At 40.2% G+C, this 10828-nt stretch overlaps 2 long non-coding RNA genes across 2 annotated transcripts; both read left to right on the plus strand.

Annotated features, from left to right (window-relative positions):
• Nucleotides 1-1828: 1828 nt before the first annotated feature.
• On the plus strand, nucleotides 1829-3170 carry LOC120063557. Its single transcript, XR_005478524.1, has 3 exons — nucleotides 1829-2077; nucleotides 2831-2884; nucleotides 3126-3170. It is a non-coding gene; the product is annotated as an uncharacterized LOC120063557 (long non-coding RNA).
• A 5418-nt stretch (nucleotides 3171-8588) lies between these two features.
• On the plus strand, nucleotides 8589-9216 carry LOC120063564. Its single transcript, XR_005478525.1, has 3 exons — nucleotides 8589-8709; nucleotides 9013-9041; nucleotides 9152-9216. It is a non-coding gene; the product is annotated as an uncharacterized LOC120063564 (long non-coding RNA).
• Nucleotides 9217-10828: the final 1612 nt, after the last annotated feature.

Consider the following 10828-nt stretch of genomic DNA (forward strand, 5'->3'; position numbering starts at 1 on the left):
AGGAAAGACAACATTTCCAACATACTACATCCTGTCATCATTCACTCACAGGGACAAAGCTGCTTGAATGGGCAGGTCGTGGTCCAACCACCAAGGTCAACATGAGATGTATCTACTATGCTGTAGAGATGTCTATCTACTCTCCTTACAGTGACCCTGTCTCAGTCACTCTCCTGGGTAAGCGGGGTATATATTATTATACCCCAGTGTTTTTCTATTCTGGTTCAAGATTAACACACCAGATTATTTTATATTATTTATATAATATACATTTTAAATACTGACTGAAGCAATAGGAGATGAAGTTATGCACTTTTAGATTTTATGGTTAATTTCATGCGATGTATTTTAGCAACTTGTTGAGTGGTTTACTTCCTGATTCTGACATTACAGACCTCCCTCAGCCCAGGCTGACAGTGAGTTCTACAGTCATCAGAGAGAGAGACTCAGTTCAGCTGAGCTGTGACTCTCCTCCATCTGTCTCTGTGTCTCAGTGTTACTTCTACACAGAGGGGAGAGATCCTAAACCCTCACCCTGTACGAGGTCACTCACAGGGGCTGAGCTGCTCTCGTGGGCAGGTGAACGTTTATCTGCTGAGGTCAAACTGAGATGTTTTTACACAGTAGAGACTCACTATCCATCAACGCACAGTCATCCTGCGCCTATCACTATTCTTGGTAAAATAGTAGTATTATTATGAATACACTGATCTGATTGGCTCACTGTAATCAGATTGGAATATGTAATGTCATGCTAACATATACAGACTATTTAGTTCTTACTCTTTTTGTTATCTAGTACAGAAAGAGGTGTGTATTCTCATTAACCTACAGTATGGACAGTTATTGATGTGTTCTCCTCACAGGTAAACTGCAGAAACCAGACATTAGTGTCAATGACAAATCTTCTCATGACATCACCATTATTTGTGTACTTCCTGAGTCTGTCAGTGATGGTCATAGCTGTAACCTGTACACTGGAGACCAGCCTCAGGCCTACAAAGAGGCTTGGGTCAGAAGATTTAACGCAGCATTATCCAAACTATTCTGTACCTTCAGTGTTACTAAAAATGATCTGTTCAGGCATCTGCAGTTGGAGAGAGATGTGAGCTGTGACTATAGAGTGAACACAGGATCACACTCTCTGTCTCCCCGCAGTGATAAATACATTATTACAGGTAAGATACTTACATAAAAATACAGAAATATGTATGAAATACATATATACTGTATGTAAATTTTTTAAGGGCAGGTTTATTAGTATGGGCAAAAACTTGTTGAATAAACATTGTTTATACCTCTTTTTAACAAAAAAATATTTGTTTCCTTCTGATGGCATTAAATCAACGTGGAAAATGTATTGGATTTGCCAAAATAATTTTGTGAATGTTGGTCTTTTTTTCACCCAACATTGAACCTAAATCCAATGACATGGATGAAATGTTGTTGATTTCACTTTGAATTCACATTAGTTGACAACTCAATCAAATGTAAATCAAAACGAGGTGTAGAACTGACGTCAGTGCCCATTGGGCAAATGCTTAATTTATTGCTAACTTATTTTGAACAAATTAATGAATTTTAATTAACGTTTTTAAATCACAGTCCAAGTTAATTCAAAATAGTTATACAAATCACAAGTCCATGTCATGTTTATGAGCATCATGATTTGAACTTGCATAGTGAAAGACTGCAGGCTCTACAGTATATTGTTATGTGCTGAATAGTGTTCCTTGTACTTCATTAAGTCGTTGTCCTCTCCCAACAGGTCAGAAACCAAATATTACAGTCAGTCTGAAAGAGAACCTCATCATCATCTGTTTAATTCCTGGCTCTGTCAGTAATGACACCACCTGTAACCTGTATGTTGGAGAGCAGAGTAAGCGTCTTTTTAGAGCACACGTCTGGAAGAAGAAACACACAGATTCCAAATGCTGGTTCTGTCAATTCTCTGTGGACGAGAATGATCTTATTAGAAGTCTACAGTCAGTGAGGAGTAAGGAGGTGAGCTGTGACTACAGCGTGAGCTCAGGACCAAACTCTCTCTCACCACGCAGTGATGGGTACAGCTTTACAGGTGAGTCATTATCTATACAGTAAGAATCTATCAGTGCTGCAGGTCTTCATGATCTGACTACACATTGATTTGTTTAATATGACTATATTCATTCTGACCCCCCCCCCCACTAACTCAATCACTCACTCATCTTCGCTCGCTCCTTGGAGCACAGCACCTTGACATATGGATCTCCACACTGTCTTATTCTGGGCCAGGTCCCAGGCTGATCTGGTGTTGAGTCCCAGGTTGTGTAGTTTAAATTCTTTGTTGACCTGGTTCAGTGTTTAGATTGTATCTATGCACTGTTAGGCTTCTGCTGTTAGATACATGGTGACCTTATTCTAGGAAGCTGATAACAACAATCAACACCGTATCTGTCCTGAAAGACTTTATCACCTTATGAATTGGTCTTATCATCTCTATAATGAGGAGAAATATCATCTACCAGGGCTAGAAGCAATCTGTCCATAGTAAATGTGATAGTCCTACTTTGCCCACTTTGAATAGATAAGTCATGAAGGTATTTCAAAAGGCCAACAACACCATGATAATCAATAATACGATCATTAATAAAATGCTAATTTTAGGTCCTAGATCTACTTTGCCTACCAGCACGACAGTGAGTCCTACAGAAGGTGTGTTGGGCCTCTAAATGACCATCTCTGCAAATAGTAATTATACAGTCAAGAGTTTAGATTACGGTCCTGTAAAATTAAGAGACCAACATTATGTAATACCTTATTCTTGTGTAATTATATTGCTTCCCACTAGTTTCGACTGTTACTTCTACTTTGACCCCAGACACCCCAGTGAGATCAACTACCAGTAAGTAGGCCCACTAATTTTAATTTACATGTATATTTTTGTTACCATTAATTCACTAAAGCTCCATCCGATTTATGAATTGACCCACTCATAGATGCTTGTAATTTCAGTCTAGATTTGTGTACTTTTAGTCCATCTGATTTGTAGGTAATGTGTAGTGTACTTCTCTCTTTATGCTTATTGAATGACCTTAGATATTAAATTAATTTACGTGTGTTCTTGTGTAATCTCTTCTCACTAGGTTTGACCTCTCCTTTGACCCCCAGCACTGCAGTAAATCCTACATCAGGTGTGTTGGTCATCTTTCTCTAGTTAGCAGAAAGGACCTAAACAAATAGGCTAGATTTATTTTACTCAGGTTTTTACTCCTAATTTCCCCTGATTTAAAAAAAAATAGGTTTATATCTCAGTAATTAAATCAACTCATACCTTAATTTTTGTATAATCAGATCCAATGACTTTGCTTTGCACCAGGTTCGACCGCTAGTTCTACTTTGACAACTGACACCCCAAAGAGTCCACATGATTTTAGTTTAGCATCCATCTCTAGCTGACTACCTGTCTTTTCTCAGACAAATTAGACATTTACAGGAAGGAAGTGAAGTTTACAATAAAAAAATATTCTATATTATTCTCAGAAAATAAAATGTCTATCTCCAACTCCCTTACCATGTAGGTCCATTGCTTGTTCAAGAGGTGTTGATATCTGATAGAGTTTTGGTTAATACATCCCATGCCTCAATTGTATTTGCCCGAGCTTTGTTTATCATGGCCACTGATTGCTCTATACGAACAATATCTTGAAAATATGATAACCATGTTTGAGGCAAGAGGATTGTAGGGGTAATCCACTAAGGATAACCTTTTTTGCTGTTGTTAACCCAGCATTAATGATTATTTTCTGAACCAGTTATCATTCAACAAAAATGAAGGTGGATATTCACAGGGAAACACATTTTTGTAAGGACATTTGGAACATGTGAACAGAACTGGGACACCACAGGACATTCCCAAAACATTAGTGTTACAACAGTATTCATACAGCATCTCTCACATATTGGAGTAGGAATCAGCTTCATCTTAAAACATTTAATGGTGTTGCATAACTTCTATGTATAAGCTTATAATGTATAAGCTGGTGTGCTGGGTTTTTAGAGGTAACAAATACATTTCCCCAAATGGTATCCCAGTTCAGGTCAGGCCCCAATCCCTGCATTTCACAGTCCCATACTAGAGTGACACCCAATGTAGAGCATTTAACAGACAGCAGGCAATCATAAGTGGCAGAGACCATTCTAGAAGTTAATGAAGGGAATATCCATGTAAGCATTATGTGGGATGTTAACGGGGCATCCCATGGTACACCATAAGCTTTTAAGGTTCTGGGTTTTAACAGTAATATGCCAAATTATGAAATTGTGAGCATTTAATCTTTCTACTGACTGAGTTGTGTTGTTCTCTAACAGAAATAATGAACACCTTTCTATTTGTGTAATCAGATACAGAATTGACTTGTATTACTTTCCAGCAGTTTCGACTGTTACTTCTACTTTGACCCCTGACATCACAGTGAGACCAACTAGTAAGTATCCCTTACTTTACAATGACATGTTTAGTTCACTCTAATTCACTAAAGCTCCAACAGGTTTACTCATAGACTTATTCATGGCTGCTTGTACGGTCACTGTACTTTGTTGTACTTTTCTTAGATATGAATGGCCCCCGGAGGGGATGGCTGCCGTTTTACGGGTTCCTAACCAATTGTGCCATTCTGGGTGTTTTTTTTGCGTTGTTTGTGACTTGTTTTGTGCATAATGTTTCTGCCACCGTCTCTTATGACCGAAAAGAGCTTCTGGACATCAGAACAGCGATTACTCGCTGGGCGAAGATTTTTTCTTAATGAATTGAAGGAGAAAGATTTACGTCTCTTCACAGACCAGGCCCAAAGCCCCGTCATTCGCATGAAGAGGAGATTCCGATACAGGGGCCGCAGATCATGATGTTTGGTGAGAATTCGTCTGCAAGTGGATAATCCTGGTTTACCATCCGTATCTTACGTTTCACCAAGTCATGACTGAACGAGAACATGGATCATATACAGTTGGCTGGGTTTTCCGTGCATCGGCAAGACAGAACAATAAACCTCCAGTAAGACGAGGGGTGGTGGTCTGTGTCTATTTGTCAAAAACAACTGGAAGTCTAGAGGTCTTGCTCGCCTGAGGTAGAATATCTCATGATAAGCTGTAGACCACACTATTTACCAAGAGAGTTTATCTATATTTTTCGTAGCTGTCTATTTACCACCATAAACCGATGCAGGCACGAAGACTGCACTCAATGAGCTGTATAAGGCCATAAGCAAACAAGAGAATGCTCATCCAGAAGCGGCGCTCCTAGTAGCTGGGGACTTTAATGCAGGAAAACCTAAATCCATTTTACGTAATTTCTACCAGCATGTCAAATGTGCAACCAGAGGAAAAAAAATCTCTAGACCACCTTTACTCCACACACAGAGATGCGTACAAATCTCTCCCTCACCCTCCATTGGGCAAATCTGACCATAATTCTATCCTCCTGATTCCTGCTAACAAGCAAAGACTCAAGCAGGACTTACCATTGATTTGCTCATAACGGAAGTGGTCAGATGACACGCATGCTAAGCTACAGGACAGTTTTTCTAGCACAGACTGGAATATGTTTTGGGATTCATCCGATGGCATTGAGGCATGGGATGTATTAACCAAAACCCACTACAATTCACATACCGCCCCAACAGATCCACAAATGACGCAATCGCTATTGGTCTCAACATTGCCTTTTCCCACCTGGACAAAAGGAACACCTACGTGAGAATGCTGTTTGCTGACTAAAGCTCAGCGTTCAACACTATATTTCCCCTTAAAGCTCATCACTAAGCTAAGTACCCAGGGCCTTAAATCCTCCCTCTGCAACTGGATCCTGGACTTCCTGATGGGCCGCCCCCAGGTTGTAACGGTAGGCAACAACAAAATCTGCCTCATTGATCCTCAACACAGGGGCCTGTCAAAGGTGTGTGTTGACTCCCCTCGTGTACTACCTGTTCATCCACAGGTGCTTGGTCATGCACGTCTCCAACACCATCATTAAGTTTGCCTACGACACAATGGTGGTAGGCCTGATCACCGACAATGATGAGACAGCCTATAGGGAGGAGGTCAGAGACCTGTCAGTGTGATGCCAAGACAACAAGCACGCCCCCATTCACATTGACGGGGCTGTAGTGGAGCGGGTTCGAGAGCTTTAACTTCCTTGGTGTCCACATCACTAACAAACTATCATTGTCCAAACACACCAAGGCAGTCGTGAAGAAGGCATGACAATGCCTATCCCCTCTCAGGAGACTGAAAATATTTGTCATGGGATTCTCAAAAAGTTATACAGCTGCACCATCGAGAGCATCCTGACTGATTGCATCACCGCTTGGTATGGCAACTGCTCGGCATCCGACCGCAGAGGTTAGTGTACATCACTGGGGACAAGCTTCCTGCCATCCAGGACATCTATACCAGGCGGGGTCAGAGGAAGGCCCTAAAAATTGTCAAAGACTCCAGTCACCCAAGTCATAAACTTTTCTCTATGCTACCGCATGGCAAGTGGTACCGGATCGCCAATTCTAGGTCCAAAAGGCTCCTTAACAGCTTCTACCCCCAAGCCATAAGACTGCTAAAGAGTTCATCAAATGTCTAACCAGACTATTTGCATTCACCTACTTTTTACGTTGCTGCTACTCGTTGTTTATTTACTATGCATAGTCACTTTACACCTTCCTACATATACATATTACCTGAATTCCCTGAATTCCCAACAAAATGTCATTGTTGAAAGTAAGTGTTTCATGGTAAGGCTGTATTGTAACACCTGTTGTAACACCTGTAAAACATTTTATTTTATTTGATATGAAACAAATGTACATTTCTCTTCTCATCTCTTCTCACCAGGTTTGACCTCTCATTTGGCCCCTAGCACAGCAGTGAATCCTACATCAGGTGTGTTGGTCATCTTTAGTTAGTAAAACGGAAAAATAATGACATATTTTGTCAAAATCAGGTCTTTGTATTCTTTTTTCATTACAAATGTGCCTAATTACTAGAAAAGAGGTTGATATTGGATTAATTAAATCATCCCATTAAGATACCTTATTGTATAACCAGATCCAATGACTTTGCTTTGCACCAGATTTGACTGTTAGTCCTACTTTGACAACGGACACACCAAAGAGTCCAACTGAAAGTGAGTATGGCCACACGGTTTTGGTTTATTGGTGTTTACTAAGTTGTGATGTGTGTTAACTGTTAACAAACCGTCTCTATCTTGCATGTGCACAGGAAGTCAAAGCTCCACAGACAGCGTTGTGAATTCAAACATTAAAAAAGGAGTTCAGGAGTCCCACAGCAAAAATGCACTTGTCTTTTCCTGCTAGCACTGACTTTGCTTGCTAGCACTGACTTTGCTGATAACTACTTTGTTGATGGAAAATGTACTTGTTGTGATTGTGATATGTTCTTGCCTCACCTAGCTTAAGATGAATGCACTAATGTAAGTCACTCTGGATAAGAGACTCTGCTAAATTACTTGTCGCGGAAATTACCATCAGGGACACCTGAAGTCAATATTAAATGAATAATTCTTTATTATCAACAAGTTGGAGAGGTTCCAACAAACTTAATGTACCATAGTACACGTTGGTCGGGAGCTCCGCTGGGGAAGTCCCATTAGTTGTCTTATATACTGCTTAAACAGACAAGTTATATTTGCAAGATTTAGCTTATTCATTATTCATAATTCATTCGTCATTAACGTTTGGTTCATGCATGTGACCAACTGAGACACCCCTTTCGGTTTTCAAAACAATGTTCTTGGCGCACTGCCAAATTGCTTATGCTGATAGTGAGGATTCCTCCCAGTCATGATCAATCAGTCACTTGCATGAACCCAGTCCAATTGGTTATTAGAAAAGCACAAACATTACATTTTCCTTCACAGACTCAAATGTAAAACGCTTAGCTGACTTGCTGTCTTTTCCACATATATGAAAACGGAAACATTTACAAAGACTAATAATAAAGTGGTATTCTAACACCTGTCTACCATTGAAGTATTTACATTTGGATTAAGAGCTAATGACCTCTTCTGATGACATCATGTCACCAAACAGCGGTGCAATTATGGCAGGCAGCAGTGGGTATGTCTTCTGGAGTGGGCGTGTTCCTGATGGGATTGACAGCTGTCTATCTCTGCAGGATGACCAGTGAGTACTTTCCGATTCTGCATAACAAATAATTTGCAAACATTTTCCTTTCTCATATTAATATAAGTGCCTTTGACATGGGTTAATCTTTCAACTCCTTTTGGTGATATTGTGTAGTGTAGGCTATATTCAATATCATTCATTTAGTCTAATTTGTTTTTCAGAGAAAACCAATTCTCAGAGGTAAGAATTCCCTTGTGAATATGATGCAGATTGTATCAACCTTTAGTTCTGTATTGTCCATGATGAGATGTTCTTACCACAACCTTCTTATACTTTTATGTTGTACAGACCTACAGCCAGACAGGATGATCACAGCCAATGTATGTTCCAAACAAAATATATCAAACACTGTACACACTACTAACACAACTACACACATGCATGTACAAACACATATTCTAATTTCATTTTCATTTTGTTTCTGTTGTAGATGATTTGGTGATGGGAGCTATGAGCAGTGCAGGCATGTTGGATTCAAGGGATGCTGGGTTCTATTCTCTCATCACCTCTGTACCGTCCACATTTTTGCCCTCAGGTGAGTTTGTAACAGAAGGTCTTCTGTCCCTGTCTTCCTGACCTGGGACGTGAATTTGGGACACTCAGCACAATAACACTTAATCACTCAATGCCAACCATACTAACTTACATTTTTTAGTCAGAGCATCTTGAAAGCGTGAGAACAGAGCTGTAAGTCTCCAGGGTGGTTTGAGTCAGGAGGAGAATTGTGAAGTGACATCAAACCCTGTTATTTACACTTCTTCTGACCCCCCCCCCCCCCCCCCCCCCCCCAGAAAAAAACAACCCCTTACTTGTGTCTTTGTCTCTCTGTGAGGTGCAGGTCCTGTGAAGCAATCTGCAAATGAAGATGTAAGTACAGGAAAATTAATTAACTTGGATATAGATACATACTGGTTTTCAGACGGACAGACAGACAGTCTGACGGAAAATAAGGATCTTTCTCTCTCTCTTTCCTCCAGGCTGATTCAGAGAATGCAGGGGTCTACAGCCTGATCACTTCTGTACCATCCACATCTATACCATTAGGTTTGTCTATTTAACTCAATCCCAATGATTCATAACATGTAGGGCATTTTATAGGACTCAAAGTTGTTTAGGCGTGTATGTTGGTCTGATGTAGTCATATCAGTAATCATGTATGTATATAAGTTATACATAAGATAATGTGTTAGAGCATGAGAATAGAGAATAGTACTTCTACAGGATGGTTTGAGTCAGGAGGAGAAGTGTGAAGGGACATTAAGTACAGCAAATTGACAAGCAACCACACACACACACACACACACACACACACACACACACACACACACACACACACACACACACACACACACACACACACACACACACACACACACACACACACACACACACACACACACACACACACACACTCAGGCTCCCTCTGTGTTGTACAGGCACTGTTGAAGAAAATGGAAAGTCATCTGAAAACAACAATGTAAGTTCAGAATCACCCACTGTGTTTGATGATTGTGAACGGCTCTCAGTTTCAGATTGATGTTACATCCTTTTAAGTTACATTACATTTACATTACTGTAGAATTAAAGGACTGTCTGTCCTTAAACTGTCTGTTTCTTTTCTCTAGTCTGATACGTACCACGTATACAGCTCAATCCCCGACAGACCAGCAACCTCAGCCCAGCCGGATGGGTTGTACAGTCTTCTGCAGACACACTGAAACTACACCACTGGCTCTCTGTATGTCTCACAGAAATACTCTTTCTTTCAGGATGTCCTTTATTTATCATACATCATGCTACTGTAAATAAGTATCTAATACATCTACTGCAGTGCCGTTTCTATTTATAAGCGACATACAGTAAGCAGCCACTAGAGGCCCCTCCAGAAGAAAACGTAGGATAGTAGAATACACAACGTGCAGTTTCGAAATGTGGTTCTGCATCAGCATTTTTTTTCTTGTTATGTCAGTCACTGACAGTCACTCAATTATCCCATGTCAGCTAAGATGTTATAGATTGCTAGGCCCAGTTAGTCTCGCCAGCTATCTAAGTCTTGTAGTAATGGCCAAATTACTGCCCAGGGGCCCTGACCTCCAGGGGGCCCCCAATGATTTTGTTAGTCACTCTCACTCAGATATCAAATGAACATGGCATAAGTCATGGCAAAATGTTTAGAATTGCAGTAAATTAGCTTTAAAACGGAATTTTTATTATTTCAACGACAATGGCACCACGTGTTGAATTTCAGGAAATTTGCTTAATAACTGCAAAGTTCTCTCTGCCCCATGGCAAAATGAGTAGAATTGCAGGACATTAACTTTAAAGCTCCAAATGTTTCTCTCCGCCGTCATGAGCGGGGCCACTAAAATGTTTTGTCGGCGAGGTGGGCAAATCTCGCTTAGGGCGCCCAAAATGCTTGGAACTGCCGTAATTCACTGTATCACAAATAGACACCTGGCTTAGATGAAGTTTTGTGGAAAAAGAACTGGGGGGGCAAAATATATTTCTCCCATGGGCAAAGAAATTCAAAAGGGGTGATGGTTTTAATTAACAATAATTTTGATCCAAATGTGCAAATTGTCCAAACAGATCCTCAAGGTAGATGGATTATTTTAAATATGTTATTGGACAATAAACAAATATGGCTTGTTAAC

Source organism: Salvelinus namaycush, chromosome 2 (assembly GCF_016432855.1).
Source record: "Salvelinus namaycush isolate Seneca chromosome 2, SaNama_1.0, whole genome shotgun sequence".
NCBI classification, from domain to species: domain Eukaryota; kingdom Metazoa; phylum Chordata; class Actinopteri; order Salmoniformes; family Salmonidae; genus Salvelinus; species Salvelinus namaycush.